The sequence below is a fragment of the Gorilla gorilla genome, chromosome 12 (assembly GCF_029281585.2).
Source record: "Gorilla gorilla gorilla isolate KB3781 chromosome 12, NHGRI_mGorGor1-v2.1_pri, whole genome shotgun sequence".
Lineage (NCBI taxonomy): Eukaryota > Metazoa > Chordata > Mammalia > Primates > Hominidae > Gorilla > Gorilla gorilla.
This window is the reverse complement of record NC_073236.2, coordinates 54,299,890-54,317,203: the sequence shown is the minus strand read 5'-3', so window position 1 is coordinate 54,317,203 and position 17,314 is coordinate 54,299,890.

The following is a 17,314-nucleotide window of genomic DNA, read 5'->3' as shown; positions in this document are numbered from 1 at the left end:
CTCTAGGTTGGTCTTGTCTCGAACTCCTGACCTCAGGTGATCCACCCACCTCGGCCTCCCAAAGTGCTGGGATTACAGGCGTGAGCCACCACGCCCAGCCAACTCTGTGCCTCTTTGATCAATTCCAGTGGTACCAGGTAAACTGCTTATGAGTGAAATTTAGAAAAACCTCCCCCAGCAGTGGGGGAAAATGCACAGTGCATAAGGCCTTATTTGGGTGAGGAGTTGGGGGAGTGAACGTGTTAACCTTGTAGTGAAGTCACCTTAGAGTCTAGTAGTTATGCTTCTTTCAGGAATATGACCACTCAGACCATAAGAGCTGGATGTGACCATGGTTTCATTTCTTTGGAAATGATTCTGCCAGAACAGGAACTGAGAATTTTTTCTCTGTGACCTCTGGGTGAATTTGTGTTCCATGAGAACATTGGGCTTTGCATTTCTCATTACACTGCTCTCATAGCTCTTGGGTTTGGAAGAGGTCACTGTCATCAAACTTTTTATGACTTTAGCCCTCAGAGAACCAAGGATAAAGGTGAATAAAGAACACATCCAAGGTAGAAAGCTCCAACACCCCTGAGATGTTTACTTTCTATAAAACCTGGAGTCTCATGCCAGAGGGATTATATAAAAATAAAGCCAGGGTAGCCAAGTGCAAACCATAGAGTTATCAACAGTGCTGTGAGATGAAGTCTTTTGTTCAAGGTCCTTTAATTGCCAGATGCAAAAGATAGTAAAATGGATTCTTTTATTCTTGAAACTTTGCCAGCCTCGTGGCTAATGCCCACTACAGCTGCATTAAAGGCTCTGAGGATCTCTGCCAAGATGTGATGATGGCCAAGAACCAGTGATGACTTCAGGGGACCTTTCTCAACCTGCCAGCCCTGCCGTCTTGGCCTAGCCCACAGGCCACTGCCTGACCCAGTCTGATTTATAGCTCCCCTGGGATTGCTGTCAAAAAAGGATCCTATGGGATCCTTCCATAGAGGCTAATACTCACAGAATGCTTTAGAAAACCAGCTTAAAGTTTAATGTTGAGGGATGTTGTGGGCCTAAGGGTGGTCCTGAAGGGACCTTCTCTGAAATTCTGTGCTAGGAGCTAGGACTCAGGCACAGTGTTATGGAAAGAGCATAGGATCAAGGGACAAGAAGTCCGAGATCAGTTTTTTTTTTCAGCTTTATTTCAGTATAACTGGCAAATAACAACTGTACATACTTAAGGTGTACAACTTAACGGTTTTTTTTTTTTTTTTGGAGGGGGTGGGGGTGTGTGTTTTTTTTTTCTTTTCTTTTCTTTAGAGACAGAGTTTTGCTCTTGTTGCCCAGGCTGGAGTGCAATGGCGTGATCTTGGCTCACTGCAACATCTGCCTCCCGGATTCCAGCAATTATCGTGCTTCAGCCTCCCGAATAGCTGGGATTACAGGCGCCTGCCACCACACCCAGCTAATTTTTGTATTTTTAGTAGAGATGGGGTTTCACCACATTGGCCAGGCTGGTCTCAAACTCCTGACCTCAGGTGATCCACCCACCTCTGCCTCCCAAAATGCTGGGATTACAGGCATAAGCCACTGTGCCCAGCCCCTGTTTTTTGTTTTTTTAGAGACAGGACCTCTCTCTGCTGCCCAGGCTGACTGCAGTGGCGCAATCTCGGTTACACTGCAACCTCCACCTCCCAGGTTCAAGTGATCCTCCTGCCTCAGCCTCCCAAGTAGCTGGGACTGTAGGTGCATGCCCCACACCTGGCTATTTTTTTATTTTTTGTAGAGATGAGTTCTTACTATGTTGCCCAGGCTGGCCTCGAACTCCTAGGCTCAAGTGATCCTCCCACCTCAGCCTTGAAAAGTGCTGGGATTACAGGCATCAGCCATCATGCTGGTCCAACTTAATGTTTTGATATAGGTATACATTATGAAACAATCACCACAATCAAGACCATTAACATATTCATCACCTCACATAATTATCTATTCATTATTATCATATTATTATTATTATTTTGAGACCGAGTCTTCCTCTGTCACCCATGCTGGAGTGCAGTAGCGTGATCTTGGCTCACTGCAGCCTCTACCCCCGGGTTCAAGTGATTCTTATGCCTCAGCCTCCCAAGTAGCTGGGATTACATGCATGTGCCACTATGCCTGGCTAATTTTTGTATTTTTAGTAGAGTCGAGCTTTCTCTATGTTGCCTAGGCTGGTCTTGAACACCTGGCCTCAAGTGATCCGCCTGCCTCGGCCTTTCAAATTGTTGAGATTACAGGCATGAGCCACCATGCCTGACCTATTATTTTTTATTTTGTTTTGTTTTGTTTTGTTTTGTTAGAGTCTCACTCTGTCGCCCAGGATGGGGTAAAGTGGTATGATCTCAGCTCACTGTAACCTCTGCCTCCTGGGTTCAAGTGATTCTCCAGCCTTGGTTTCCCAAGTAGCTGGGACTACAGGCGTGCACCACCATGCCCAGCTAATTTTTGTATTTTTTAGTAGAGACGGGGTTTCACTATACGTTGGCCAGGCTGGTCTCGAACTCCTGACCTCAGGTGATCCCCCTGCCTCAGCCTCCCGAAGTGCTGGGATTACAGGCATGAGCCACCACGCCCGGCCCTACTATTATTTTTTTAAAGGAAGTCTGAGGTTTACTCATGGATTCGCCTCTGTGCTGGATATCTTCTGTTGCCTACTCCACCCGGGAGCCACTCCCTACTCTCTCTCTTCAGTGCCCAGGAGGCTGACCCGTGTAGAAACCTCAGCAGGCTCCCTTGCCCTCTGGCTTCCAATAAGGCCAACGAGGGTCTCCTTTAGGGGATCAGAAGGAGGGAGGACAGAGGGGTTGGGTGTTAATTATCCTGAGTTCTTAGACCTAGGAGGTCTCTGTGCACTGACACTGCAGGCCTCTCCAGTTCTGGTGACCTGGCCCTCCTTCCTCCCTCCGTGGCAAGCCTATGTAGCTCCCCACAACACCTGTCCCTGTGGCTTCCCTGCATCCTGCCCCTATTTTTGTAAAGAGTTCCTTTATTAGGTTCTGCTGAAATTACCCAACTGGAGTGTGCCCTCTGTTTCTTGCCAAGACCCTGACCAATGCAGCCACCAATGAGTCCAGTGACCCTGGTCACACCACTTAGGCCCTGTGGCTTTGGTTTCTTCATCTTTATTTATTTTTATTTTTTTTAGTTTTAAAAAATTTATTTTAATTTTTATTATTTTTGGTTTTTTTTGAGATGGAGTCTCGCTCTGTGACCCAGGCTGGAGTGCAGTGGCAAGATCTCGGCTCACTGCAACCTCCACCCTCCAGGTTCAAGTGATTTTCTGGCCTCAGCCTCCCCAGTAGCTGGGATTACAGGCACCTGCCAACACGCCCGGCTAATTTTTGTATTTTTAGTAGAGACGGGGTTTCACCATGTAGGCCAGGCTGCTCTTGAACTCCTGACCTCAAGTGATCTGCCCACCTTGGCCTCCCAAAGTGCTGGGATTACAGGCATGAGCCACCGTGCCCAGCCTAAAATGCCAGTTCTTACACACTTGCTTCACGGGGCTTTCATAAGGATTATAATAGATATAAAGCACTAAACAAACATAATCTTTTTTTTAAAAAAAAAGATAATGTGCTTTCTAAGTTTCACAATTCCAGAATGCCTAAAAATAACAAGTTATCTTTTATATCAAGATGCTGCTGCCAATACGCAACTGCTCAAATATGAACTCTGAGCAGTTTTTCTAAAATTCACGATGGTTTTTATTGAGTACGCAAAAGGCTAAACCAGATTTCACTCTGATAAACATAATGATATTACATGACCCAATAATATTAAATCCTAAAATCTATCCCAAACCCAGGCAGATAAGACAGCTAAGATAAAAACATTTTTAATATTTTGTACCCAACAGGGTAGTAATGATTTGTATTTTATTAGAAAAACTCTAAATAAAGACATTAGCATATTTTTCATTTTAGAAAAACAAAAACAGCTTTGTTATCACCATTGGCTACCAAGATATGGTGCTGGAAAAAATATATTGCTAGATTTAAAAGATAGGTCCCCACTTTAAGTGCAAGTTTTGATGCATTCTGTGTGACCTTAAGCAAAGCATTTAATCCTTCTAATGTTTTTTTATCAGGTCTGTATTCAGGTGAGAGTCTTTCACTTAAATATTAGATCAAAGTGAAAGTCCTTTGTAACTGAAATTGGGCTATTTGTAATTGATCCCCCAAGGCTTCTTTAAATACTGTCATCTCTGATTATTCTTATCTGATTAAGATATGGAGAGGAGGCACTGAGGGCTGCCCTGATTTGAGATTCACAGGGGAATGGCCCTAAGTCTTTGAGGAAGACAGTGAGGGGACCAGGCAGAGGGCCAGAAGTCCCAATTGAATTGACCTAGCAATTTTTTTTTTTTAAGAACCGAGTCTAACTCTGTCATCTAGACTGGAGTGCAGTGGCGAGATCTTCGCTCACTGCAACCTCCGCCTCTTGGGTTCAAGCGATTCTCCTGCCTCATCCTCCTGAGTAGCTGAGACTACTGGTGTGTGCTACCATACCCAGCTAATTTTTGTATTTTTCATAGAGATGAGGTTTCACCATGTTGGCCAGGCTGGTCTCGAACTCCTGACCTCAGGTGATCCGCCCACCTCGACCTCCCAAAGTGCTGGGATTATAGGCATGAGCCACCCTGACCTAGCATTTAAGAGGTTTCAGCCATGCTATGTTGGCTACGGTCCAGACACAGAAGTGAGCTCAGGGGTGAGTAAGACAAAGGTCTTGCCTTCAAGGACTTTACTCTATAGCTAGGGAGCTCAGTGTAACAGGAGGAAAATTAGTGCAGTTCACACAAAAAGCTTTTCAGGATGCAAGGGAGAGGCTGAGCCTCAAGTGGAGCCTGGGTCCGAGACAGGACATGGCACCTGTGCAGGGAGGAGGCTGGTTGTGGGCTGGGGCAAATGACCCTAGGAAGTTAGGACTGGGTGGGCTGCCCAGGTCTTCAAAGTCAAGCTTGATAAAGTTTGCATTCAATGCATTAAGAAATAGAAGACTACTGTGCATTTTTTAGCAAAACAATACCAAAGTAAGACCAGGCAAGGTTGCTCAGCCTGTAATCCCAGCACTTTGGGAGACTGAGGCTGGGGGTGGATCACCTGAGGTCAGGAGTTCGAGACCAGACTGGCCAACATGGTGAAACCCCATCTCTACTAAAAATACAAAAATTAGCTGGGTGTGGTGGTGTGCGCCTGTAGTCCCAGCTACTCAGGAGGCTGAGGCAGGAGAATCGCTCGAATCCAGGAGGCAGAGGTTGCAGTGGCCCGAAATAGTGCCACTGCACTCCAGCCTGGGCGACAAAGCCAGTCTCTGTCTACAAAAAAAAAAGGGCGGTGGGGGGCGGAATAGGTTTTGCAGAGATAGGCAGGATGAAGGGGCAAGAATGTAGGGGAAAAAATAACACGAAGCAGATTTTTTTTCACTCCTTTAAAGACAACTAGATACTTGTGGTGTAGCCCAGGATGGGTGGTTTTACTCCTCTCACAGAAAAGTCCTTCCCACAATAATATTTGTTCTCCCTTTATCATATTTTTTTAAAACAAAGGTGTAAAATCAAGCAATGCTCTCCCTTTAAACATCGTTTATCTACCCTTCGGAGCAAGAAGCTTGTGCTATTGTGAGGTGAGTGTCATGGCACTACAGGTCCCAAATCATATGGGGACTCTGCTCAGCACCCTATGGATTCACAACCACAGATTCCCACTCCTCACACTCCAGCTACAAAAAAATATATTGTATAGACATATATATGTGTGTGTGTATGTGCATTTTTTAAAAAGCATTCGTGCTTATGCAATATTAACCCACTGGTATTTCAGAGACGGTGACGGAGGTCCAATCTGGCACCCTTAGTTGCTTTGGGAATCAGCGTTCCTTTATCAACTCACCCTGCAGACTTGGTTTAGCAGCAGAAACCTATACGGCTCTCCCAGGCACCGGCTTTGGCCCTTCCTGCACAGCCTCGGACGTGCCTGGATCACCTCCGTCAGCAGCTAACGACCTCTGTCTCAAGTCCAAGTTGTTTGCTTACCTTTCCTGGGCTGAGTCATTAAAGGAAATGTATTAGTTTACTTTTTCAACTTCTCTATTCTCTAGAATTTAGCTTCCTTATTTTACACACGAAAGGATAAAGGAGTTATACTGGATATTTTGTAGCAGATTGGGGGTGGGGGGGCGAGGGTGGGGGGAGACAGAAGGAGGGCCTAATCTGCAATAGAAAAAGAGAGAATGATTCTTGTATTAATGTTTGTTTTTCATTTATTTATTTTTCCTGCATGATCATGTTCACCATCATGTCCTGAAAGGCAACACCTATGGGCAAAGAAGATGCGGAAGGGCCTGCACCACCTGATCGCCATCATCCCTGCCCTCTGGGGGCTGGCAATCCAGTTGGGCAGCCTGCACAGAATGACCTGTATTTTCTGGGCCAGGACAGAAGTCAAGAGGAAGGGGAGATGCACAAAGGCCACGGTAGTCAGAGAAGGTTTAGATGAGAAGAGGCCCTGAAAGATGGTTGGGACCTGGAAACAGCAGAGTGGTGGGTTCTGGGCAGGGAGATGCCCAAAGTGCAGGTGTGGCAGGGCATGATGGCTCACGCCTGTAATCCCAGCACTTTGGGAGGCTGAGATGGGCGGATAACCTGAGGTCAGGAGTTCAAGACCAGCCTGGCCAATATGGTAAAACCTTGTCACTACTAAAAATACAAAAATTAGCGTGGCGTGCTGGCGTGTCCCTGTAATCTCAGCTACTCCGAAGGCTGAGGCAGAAGAATCGCTTGAATCCAGTGAGCCGAGATTGTGCGGCTGCCCTCCAGCCTGGGCAACAGAGAGACTCCATTTCAAAAAAAAAAAAAAAAGAAAATAAAATAAAAGAAAATGAAGCTGTGGAGGCCAAGACAGGCTGGATGTGTCTGAAGAATGTGGCATGTTGGGGGGCTGGGAGTGCAGAAAGGGGATGATAACCTGGGAAGGCAGAGCCTTGTCACAGAGCAGGCACTTGAAACCCAGGGTCTTTCGCCAGCTTCAGGGGTCCTGAGCCCTGAAACTGTGCTTCAAATGGGGTGTGTTTGTGTAAGCTTCTGCAGAGATGGCCATAGGAATCAAAGGAGTTTGGGGAGAGATTTATGTGCGTTGGCTAAATGATCTGAATTTTACTCTGTGGAAGCCAATGAGTTTGAGAGTGGAGAAGAAGCGAGGTATCATGAGAAAAACAGTTTTTAGATGTGGGTTTTGTTGTTGTTATTCTTTTAGTTTTTATTTTTATTTATTTATTTTTTTCTGAGATGGAGTCTTGCTCTATTGGCCAGGCTGGAGTGCAGTGGCGCGATCTCAGCTCACTCCAACCTCTGCCCCCAGGTTTAAGCAATTCTCCTACCTCAGTCCCTGGAGCAGCTGGAACTACAGGCGCATGCCACAACGCCTGGCTAATTTTTGTATTTTTAGTAGAGACAGGGTTTCGGCATGTTGGCCAGGCTGGTCTCGAACTCCTGACCTCAGGTGATCCGCCCGCCTCAGCCTCCCAAAGTGCTAGGATTACAGGCGTGAGCCACCCCTCCCGGCCTAGTTTTTATTTTTTAAAGATTAATACAGGAATGGTGAGTTAGAATGGGGAGGAACTCAGACAGGGAACTTTTAAGTTTCAGTCCCTTTTGGTATAGGCATGACGTGGAAAAGGCCCCAAAACAATGAAGGAATGGGCAGGAAAAACATCAGAAAAGATGAATTGGCAAGATTTTATGACTGCATGTGATAGGAGAAAAAGAATGTGCTAGTGACCCAAAGGTGACTAAGATTTTAGCTTAGGCAAGGTGTAACTAGGTTTCTGCACAATACTAGCTTATTTCTATAAGTTACTGTTTTGGTTTTTTTTTTTTTTTTGAGACAGAGTCTCGCTCTGTCACCCAGGCTGGAGTATGGTGGTGTGATCTCTTGGCTCACTGCAACCTCCATATCCCAGATTCAAGCGGTTCTTGTGCCTCAGCCTCCTGAGTAGCTGGAATTACAGACATGGGCCAAGTCGCCCAACTAATTTTTGTATTAGTAGAGATGGAGTTTTTTCATGTTGCCAGGCTGGTCTTGAACTCTTGGCCTCAAGTGATCCATCTGCTTCAGCCTCCTAAAGTACTGGGATTAGAGGCATGAGCCACCGCTCTCGGCCTAACTTACTGATTTTAACAAGAGGTTTTGCTTACAAATTGTACCAATCACAATTTCTGGAGGATCATTTTCTTGAAGGATCAATGTGCCTTCTCAAAAAGATGTATGAGTGGTCAATAAACTGAGCTCCTTCCTAGACAGAAAAGTTATGCCAGGATACCCTATCGAGCTGACAGTGTCAAAATAGGTCAGTTTCCAGGAGAAGGTCACTAAAGGCCTTAGGGATTCACTCATTAGTTTTCACTATTACATCCCTCTTTTAAATTATTATTATAAAGACAATGTGTAGAATAGAAAAAAATAGAAGAAAGGATTCTACTTTTGGCTTTGGCAAATAGATCCCTGAACAATCCTACTGACTGAAGTAACAAAATGCTCAAAAAAGTTTAATATTTATTGAAAGCCTACTACCATCAAGACAATTTTGAATTTTAAAACAATGAGGTGTTTTTCTTTTTTCTTTTTTTTTTTTTTTTTTGAGACGGAGTCTTGCTCTGACTCCCAGGCTGAAGTACAGTGGTGCAATCTTGGCTCACTGCAACCTCCAGGTCCCAGCAATTCCTATCTCAGCCTCCCAAGTAGCTGGGATTACAGGCACAAGCCGCCATGCCCAGTTAAACAATGACTTTTAAAAAAATTGAGACGAGGGTCTCACTATGTTGCCCAGGCCGGTCTCAAGCTCCTGGGTTCAAGTGATCCTCCCACCTTGGCCTTCCAAAGTGCTGAGATTACAGGCATGAGCCACTGTGCCCAGCCAAAGCAATGATTTTTAAAGGCAAGCTATAATAAGGAAATTAATTTTTTAAAATTCCAATTTCACTTAGTTGAGGAAATATTAAAACCTTTATTAGCTTGAAAAGAAAATAAGTGGATTAGTAAAAAACACTGCTTGTTTCCAGATACCTGTTTAGTTTTCACTGGGATGTTTTGGCTTTGGGTCAATAGAGTTTGCTCTTGTCTGTATGGCTCTGAGTGGTGCCTGTGAGATGGAGAGAACACCACAGAGGAGATCCCCCTAATCACCTAGGCCAAGTTGTCACCTTTTGCTCCCAGAAGTGTGGCCACTGTGGTACAAGCTGACAAGCTTCTCCCTGGCCCTGCCTCAGAGTCCCTTTCCAACAGGTCCGATAGACCCCAAAGATGAATGCAGCAGGGCCTGAGGCTTGGGACTACATGGGAAGATGGAGAACTCCTCCGGAAAATCAATCGAACATCATAAAGATAAGCTGACAATGTGCAAACTTTAGGACCCAGAAATATCCCCAGAGAAACTCTTGACCCTGGACCCCAGTAGTCACACACAAAAATGTTCATAGCAGCATTTGTGCGGCCAGGCACGGTGGCTCATGCCTGTAATCCCAGCACTCTGGGAGGCTGAGGCGGGTGGATCACGAGGTCAGGAGTTCCAGACCAGTCTGGCCAACATGGTGAAAACCCGTCTCTAGTAAAAATACAAAAATTAGCCGGGCATGGTGGCGGGTGCCTATAATCCCAGCTACCCGGGAGGCTGAGGCAGGAGAATCACTTGAACCCAGGGGTGGAGGTTACAGTGAGCCAACATTGTGCCACTGCACTCCAGCCTGGGTGACAGAGCGAGACTCCATCTCAAAAAAAACAAACAAATAAACAAAAAAAACATAGCAGCACTTGCCAGTAACCTCAAGGCCAGGTATGGTGGCTCACGCCTGTAATCCCAGCACTTTGGGAGGCCAAGGTAGGTGGATCACTGAGTCCAGGAGTTTGAGACCAGCCTGGGCAACATGGTGAAACCCTGTGTCTAGAAAAAAAAAAGAAAAATTAGCTGGGCATAGTGGCACACGCCTGTGGTCCCAGCTACTTGGCAGGCTGAGGAGGGAGGATCGCTTGAACCTAGGAGGCAGAGGTTGCAGTGAGTCATGATCCTGCCACTGCACTCCAGCCTGAATGACAGAGCAAGACCCTGTCTCAAAAAAAAAAAAAAAAAAAAAAAAAAAAGGCAAACAACCCAAATGTCCATTGATAGGAGAACGGAGAAGAAAAAAGCAGAAGGGTCACACAGTGGAATATTAGACAGCTACAGCTGCAGCAAAGAGATGTCACACACATCATGTGGAGAGGTGAGAATAGCAAACTGAAGAATACATGCAGTATGATTTATTTTATATAATGTTCAAAAGCTTGCAAAAACAGCATATTGTTTACAGATGCATATTTTGGAGGTAAAATTATGAAGAAAAGTGAGATCATTATAAACAAAATTTAGGAGGGGGCTGGGATGGAGAAGGGCATGCAAAAGGGCTTTAACGGTGTTGGTTGTAATCTGTATCTTAAACTGGGTGTGGGTAGTAGGGTGTCCAGTTTTTATACTCTGTTCATGTGATCTCTTCTTTTGCAAGCATTTAATATTTAATTAAATTTTGAAAAACTAGATGTGGCAGAGGTCTCCTGCAAAAAATATAATTACAAAACGTTATCCTCCTAATCCCAGAACTCAAAACTCTTCAACTCTCTCTTTGTTTAACAGTCAGACAAACAAACAAAAGGACCAAGTTTACATATAGAGCAAATATAGATGGAGAAAAATGACCCAAGTGCCCAAGTTTCTCTGTCTTCTGGATCACATTTGTCTTTTAGCAATTTTTTTTTTTTTTTTTTTTTTTGAGATGGAGTCTCACTCTGTCACCTAGGCTGGAGTGCAGTGGCGCCATCTCAGCTCACTGCAACCTCCACCCTGCAGGTTCGAGCAATTCTCCTGCCTCAGTCTCCCGAGTAGCCGGGACTACAGGTGCGCACTACTGTGCCCAGCTAATTTTTGCATTTTAGTAGAGATGGGGTTTCACCATGTTAGCCAGGATGGTCTCAAACTCTGACCTCAGGCGATCCACCTACCTCGGTCTCCCAAAGTGCTGGGATTGCAGGTGTGAGCCACCATACCCAGCCTAGCAATTTTTAAAAATATTTCATTTAGGCCAGGCACAGTGGCTCACGCCTGTAATCCCACCACTTTGGGAGGCCAAGGCGGGCAGATCGCCTGAAGTCAGGAGTACAAGACCAGCCTGGCCAAAATGGTGAAACCCCATCCCTACAAAAAATGCAAAAATTAGCTGGGCATGGTGGCAGGCATCTGTAATCCCAGCTACGTGGGAGGCTGAGGCAGGAGAATCGCTTGAACCCAGGAGACAGAGGTTGCAGTGAGATCATGCCACTGGCACTCCAGCCAAACTCTGTCTCTAAAAAAGAAAAAAAATTCATTCATTATTGTAGTCACAAATACTTCTTCAGCATCTCATAAACCAGGCAATAAAGATAAAGAAGGACAGATGCTGCACAGCAAAAGCACTGGAGGCTGGAGGAGCACAGGGCAGCCACAGGCAACTGGGCCTTGGGATATGTACTTCATTTATTTATTGTATTTTTTGTAGAGATGGGGTCTCACTGTATTGCCCAGGCTTGTCTCGGACTTCTGGACTCAAGTGATCCCACCTTGGCCTCCCAAAGTGCTTGGATTACAGGCGTGAGCCACCACTACCACTGGGATACGTACTTTAGAGCAAGCAGTGGTCCCTAAACTTTTTGGCACCAGGAACCAGTTTTGTGGAAGATAATTTCTCCATAGACAGGTTGGTAAGGGGGATGGTTTGTGGATGATTCAAGCACATTACACTTATTGTGCACTTTCTTTCTTTCTTTTTTTTTTTTTTGAGACGGACTCTCACTCTGTCGCCAGGCTGGAGTGCAGTGCCGTGATCTTGGCTCACTGCAATCTCCACCTCCCGGGTTCAAGCGATTCTCCTGCCTCAGCCTCCTGAGTAGCTAGGACTACAGTTGCATGCCACCACACCCAGCTAATTTTTGTATTCTTAGTAGAGATGGGGTTTTACCATGTTGGCCAGGCTGGTCTCGATCTCTTGACCTTGTGACCCACCCGCCTCAGCCTCCCAAAGTGCTGGGATTACAGGCGTGAGCCACCACGCCCAGCCTGGGCACTTTATTTCTATCATTATTACATTGTACTATGTAATGAAATAATATACAACTCACCATAATGTTGAATCAGTGGGAGCCCTGAGCTTATTTTCTTGCAACTGGATGGTCCCATATGGGGAGGATGGGAGACAGTGATAGATCATCAGGCATTAGATTCTCATAAGGAGCACACAACCTGGATCCCTCACGTGCTCAGTTCACAATAGGGTTCCAGCTCCTATGAGAATCCAGTGCTGCTGCTGAGCTGACAAAAAGCAGAGATCAGGTGGTAACGCAAACCCTGTTTGCGTACCGGGAGTGGCTGTAAATACAGATAAAGCTTTACTTACTGGCCTGTGCTCACCTCCCAATGTGCAGCCTGGTTCCTAACAGGGCACAGACTGGTATTGGGGTGATGGATTGGGGACCCCCTGCTTTAGAGAGTAGTAAGAGCAGATGTTTGTTGCATGGCAGGCCATATTCTAAGCATTTTACATATTCCATACAACATGTAGGAATTCACTGGATCCTCACCTTGCAACAATCTTAATGAGGTAGGTGTTATCATGATCCCCATTTCACAGAAGAGGAAATTGATAGGCACAGAGGGGTCGAGTGGCCATCCATAAGGTCACACAGCTTGTAAGTGCTGAACCAGGATTCAAAGCCTGACACATTGGTGTTCCTGACCACCACACTCTGCTGCCCCTCATGCTTCCCTGAGAAGGTGACACTCTGGCTGAGACCTGAGCGATGAACAGCAGTCAGGCAGCAATAGAGGAAGGAGATGGATGAAAGGTCAGGCAGATGGGGATGGATGAAAGGTCACCTGAAGGTCATACAAGGAACTAAAATAAACATTTAGCTGCACAGAGTGTGAAAGATCCATCCAGCTGAGAACAGTCCTCCTTCGTTTCTTTCTTTTGGACCTTGGCTGAGAAGGGCAGTGCAGGGATGAGGCGAGGTTTGGGGGAGGTGGTTCGAGCTCTGTGATCATTTTCTCTGGGTGAGAGGCAGACCTCGGTGCCAGGATCTGAGGGCTTCTAAAGGCCCTGGCAACAGCTACCAGGGCTTCTGAGAAAGTCCCCAGGCATCCAGGACCCTGCAGGCTTGGCAGCCCCTCAATCCCCTCTTGGCCTTGTTTCCCAAAGGACCCAACATCAATCAGGCACAAGAGCCTAAAGCACGACCTAGCAAACAGCTGGCAAACTATTTTTAAAATCCAATTTAAAGTTGTATATGTATAAGCTCCAGTGGATTTCTCTGGGGAATTCTATCTTTCAAGTGGAAATTTTTTTTTAAGTCAAATAAGGTAATCTCTATTTTGATTCCCATCAAACCCCAGTGCGGGGCCCTGCAGCCAACGGTAAGTGCTAATCCACTTTAAGCACAAGCAACTCAGAGCTTGGGAGTCAGTGAGCCTCCAGGATCCACAGAGAAAGGTCAGGACTGCTGATATTTATCGTGTTAACGCTGTTAGTGTGTGTTTGGCTCTGTCCAGCACAGGAAAAGAAAGAAAAGACATGAATTTTGCCTGCTGGAGTGGAGGAGAGCCAGGCTTCCGGGATCTGCCCATGAGTTGTGCAGCTCCCTAAACCTTAGATTCCCTCTAGCTCTCTTCCAAAAACATAAATGTATAAATAGAGGAACCAAAAGAGACAAGAGCAGAGAGCAGGGTTCTGAGGCAGGAAATGGAGCAGAGGGAGCGAGAGGCAGGGCAGAGGGATGGGGAGGCAGCAGGCCCAGCACTCCACAGCCTTCTAGGCTAAGCTCAGCCACTGCCTTTTTTGTGATTCTGCAGCCACCAAGCTTAGGCCTCAGGCGCTGATGGAGAGATAAAGCATCTTGTGACAGGGCCAGTACCCTGCAAGGTCGGCAGCTCTTTGCTTCTCCCAACAAACACCTTTTTCTGCATTCAGCCACCCAGATTTATTTATCTCGGCTTTTCATCTTTCTGAGATCTAAAGTTACAAATTGGACAGACAGAGCTAGAGAAGGATTTCTCCTGCATTTTCTCCCCTACAGTGTGCTCTGCAAATGTCATTGCTCCTGCCCCACGGTTTTTGTCTAAACACAAACAAAACACAAACTTCAGGGTAATCTAAAAGGACCCTTGGCTACCTGGGGGGTCGGATCTGCCTTGGCTACCCTTTCCCCCACCCTGCCCCCACCAGAGTCATGTTCCAAGCAGGCCAAGGTATTGAGACATTGGAAGGAGAGAGCAATGCTGGACAGACATCCTGGGGTGGAGGGTCCCAGAGTGAAGGGAGAGAACTGGAAGGAAGCTCCCGACAGAAACGCTTTGTAATTTGCCTACTGTGGAGGGGCCCACAGAGGTTACAGGAGGCTGCTTTCAAGAAAGAAGGCAGTTCCACTGGGAGGGGAGAAGGGCAGGGAGCCCTACCTGCCCCTTCTGTCTGCAGTCATGTTGTATGTGATCATAGTTTCACCAGGAAGTTCATGTTCAAGTCTAACCATTTAAAAAGCCATTCTTGGCTGGGCACAGTGGCCCATGCCTGTAATCCCACACTTTGGAAGGCTGAGGCAGGTGGATTGCTTGAGTCCAGACTTTCAAGACCAGTCTAGGCAACATGGCAAGACCCCCGTCTCTACAGAAAAATACAAAAATTAGCCGGGTTTGGTGGCACACACCTGTAGTCCCAGTGTCCAGCCAGGAGCACAGAACAGTCATCTGTGACCCCACTCCCTCCTGGTTTTCCTCTCCCAGGTCTGATCACTCCTTCTCAGCCTTACTGCCGGGTTCCTCTTCTTCCGCCCAACCCTTAAGGGTAGGTGATCTCTAGAGTCCCACTCATTTGGTCTACACAATTTCCTCATATCGAGTTTCAACTGCCACTTTCTCTGATGTTGCTGTCTTCAAAAGCAAACTGCTCCACGTCTCATCTACCTCATCCATCTTCAACCCAGAATTCTTGGAGCACTAGATCCATAGATCTACTCAATGTGTTCACATGCAGCATGTTCCTCAACTCATCATTTTCTTTTTTTATTTTTATTTATTTATTTATTATTTTTATTTTTATTTGAAATGGAGTTTCGCTCTTGTTGCCCAGGCTGGCGTGCAATGGTGCAATCTCGGCTCACTGCAACCTCCGCCTCCTAGGTTCAAGTGATTCCCCTGCCTCAGCCTCCCGAGCAGCTGGGATTACAGGCATACACCACCACATCTGGCTAATTTTGTATTTTTAGTACAGATGGGGTTTCTCCATGTTGGTCAGGCTGGTCTCAAACTCCCGACCTCAGGTGATCCACCTGCCTCGCCTCCCAAAGTGCTGGGATTACAGGTGTGAGCCACCGCGCCCGGGTTTTTTTGTTTGGTTTTGGTGTTTTTTTTTTTTTTGAGACAGAGTCTTGCCCTTGTCACCCAAGCTAGAGTGCAATGCGTGATCTTGGCTCACTGCAACCTCCGCCTCCCGGGTTCAAGCGATTCTCCTGCCCCAGTCTCCCGAGTAGCTGGGATTACAGGCTCGTGCCACCACGGCTGGCTAATTTTTTGTATTTTTAGTAGAAACACGGTTTCACCATGTTGGTCTGGCTGGTCTCAAACTCATGACCTCAGGTGATCTGCCTGCCTCGGCCTCCCAAAGTGCTGAGATTACAGGTGTGAGCCACCGTGCCTGGCCTCAATTTATTATTCTCAAAGCTGAACTCATTATTTTCTTCCCCATCCTTTTCTGGTCTTGAACTCTCTCTCTCCTTCTGAGTGTTCCCTTGGGCAGAATCGCCATCCACTCAGTCACCCAAGGCAAACGCCTGCGCTGTCTCCTTAATCCCTCCTTCTTTCTCATTCATCTCATCCAATCAGGCACCAACGCTGTCAGTTTGTCTTTTCAATAACTTTTCCTATCTGGGGCTGCCCCTCCACCCCCACCATCACCTCTTAAATTTGAGCCCTGCTCTGTTGCAGAAATCTTCTTACTGGTCCCCTCGACTCTAGTCTCTTATCTCCTCTCCATCTTCCAGGATGCTTCCCTGGTGGTCTTCAGAAAAAACAAACGATTTGGTCACAATGGTTTCATTAATGCAGCTAAAAAACAAGGTTGTCCTATGTCAGAACAAACCATAATCTCCCATCTGAGGGATTCCTCTTCTCTCTCTTCGTTGTCTGTCCATGTTCCTTGTCTGCTTTCAAAATATTTATTTATTTTTGCCGGGCACGGTGGCTCACGCCTGTAATCCCAGCACTTTGGGAGGCTAAAGCGGGCGGATCACCTGAGGTCGGGAGTTCAAGACCAGCCTGACCAACACGGAGAAACCCCATCTCTACTAAAAATACAAAAATTAGCCAGGCATGGTGGCGCATGCCTGTAATCCCAGCTACTCGGGAGGCTGAGGCAGGAGAATCACTTGAACCCGGAAGGCAGAGGTTGCAGTGAGCCGAGATCTCACCACTGCACTCCAGCCTGGGCAACAAGAGTGAAACTCCGTCTCAAAAAAAAAAAATTTTATTTTAAAAATACGTTTTTAAAAATTAGACTTACATTCACCTAGTATAGAAAATTCAAATAATATAGAAAAGTGTCAAACAAAAAGCAAAATTTACCTTCTCCCTCCAGTCCCCAGAGCCACTCTCCAAATGCTACCACCATTTGTTTTGAATCGTTCCTGAAAAGTCTACATATACCTGTATACCTCTTTTTAATCTAACACAAATGAGATCATATTACCTTGCATATTGTTTTCTGGCATAACGTATTTAGAAGTTTCCCTATCAACATGTATACTTCTACCTCCTATTTCAGTGATTGCATACTTTTCCATTACATGGATATATTTAACCAGTCTCCTGCTGATGGATGTCTAAGTGTTTTCCAGTTTTTTGTTATTATAATGTTGCAGTGAACATCCTTGCACATGATTTTGGCATAATTTTGCCAGCAAAATTACCACTAGGGCAAATTCCTAGTAGTAGAATTGCTGAATCAACCAGTACCTGCACTCAAAATGTTGACAGACACTGCTAAATTACCCTCCAGAAGACCTGAATCTGTTTGTACACTCCCAGCAACAAAGTATGAGGGTGTCTATTTCTCCACAGTTTTGTAAATACTGGGCATTACAAAATTTTTATTTGTTTTCCAATATGATGAAAAGTGGAAACTCATTCTGCTTTACATTTCTTTGACTATGAGTGAGGTTGAATATCTTTTCACGTACTTATTGGCTAT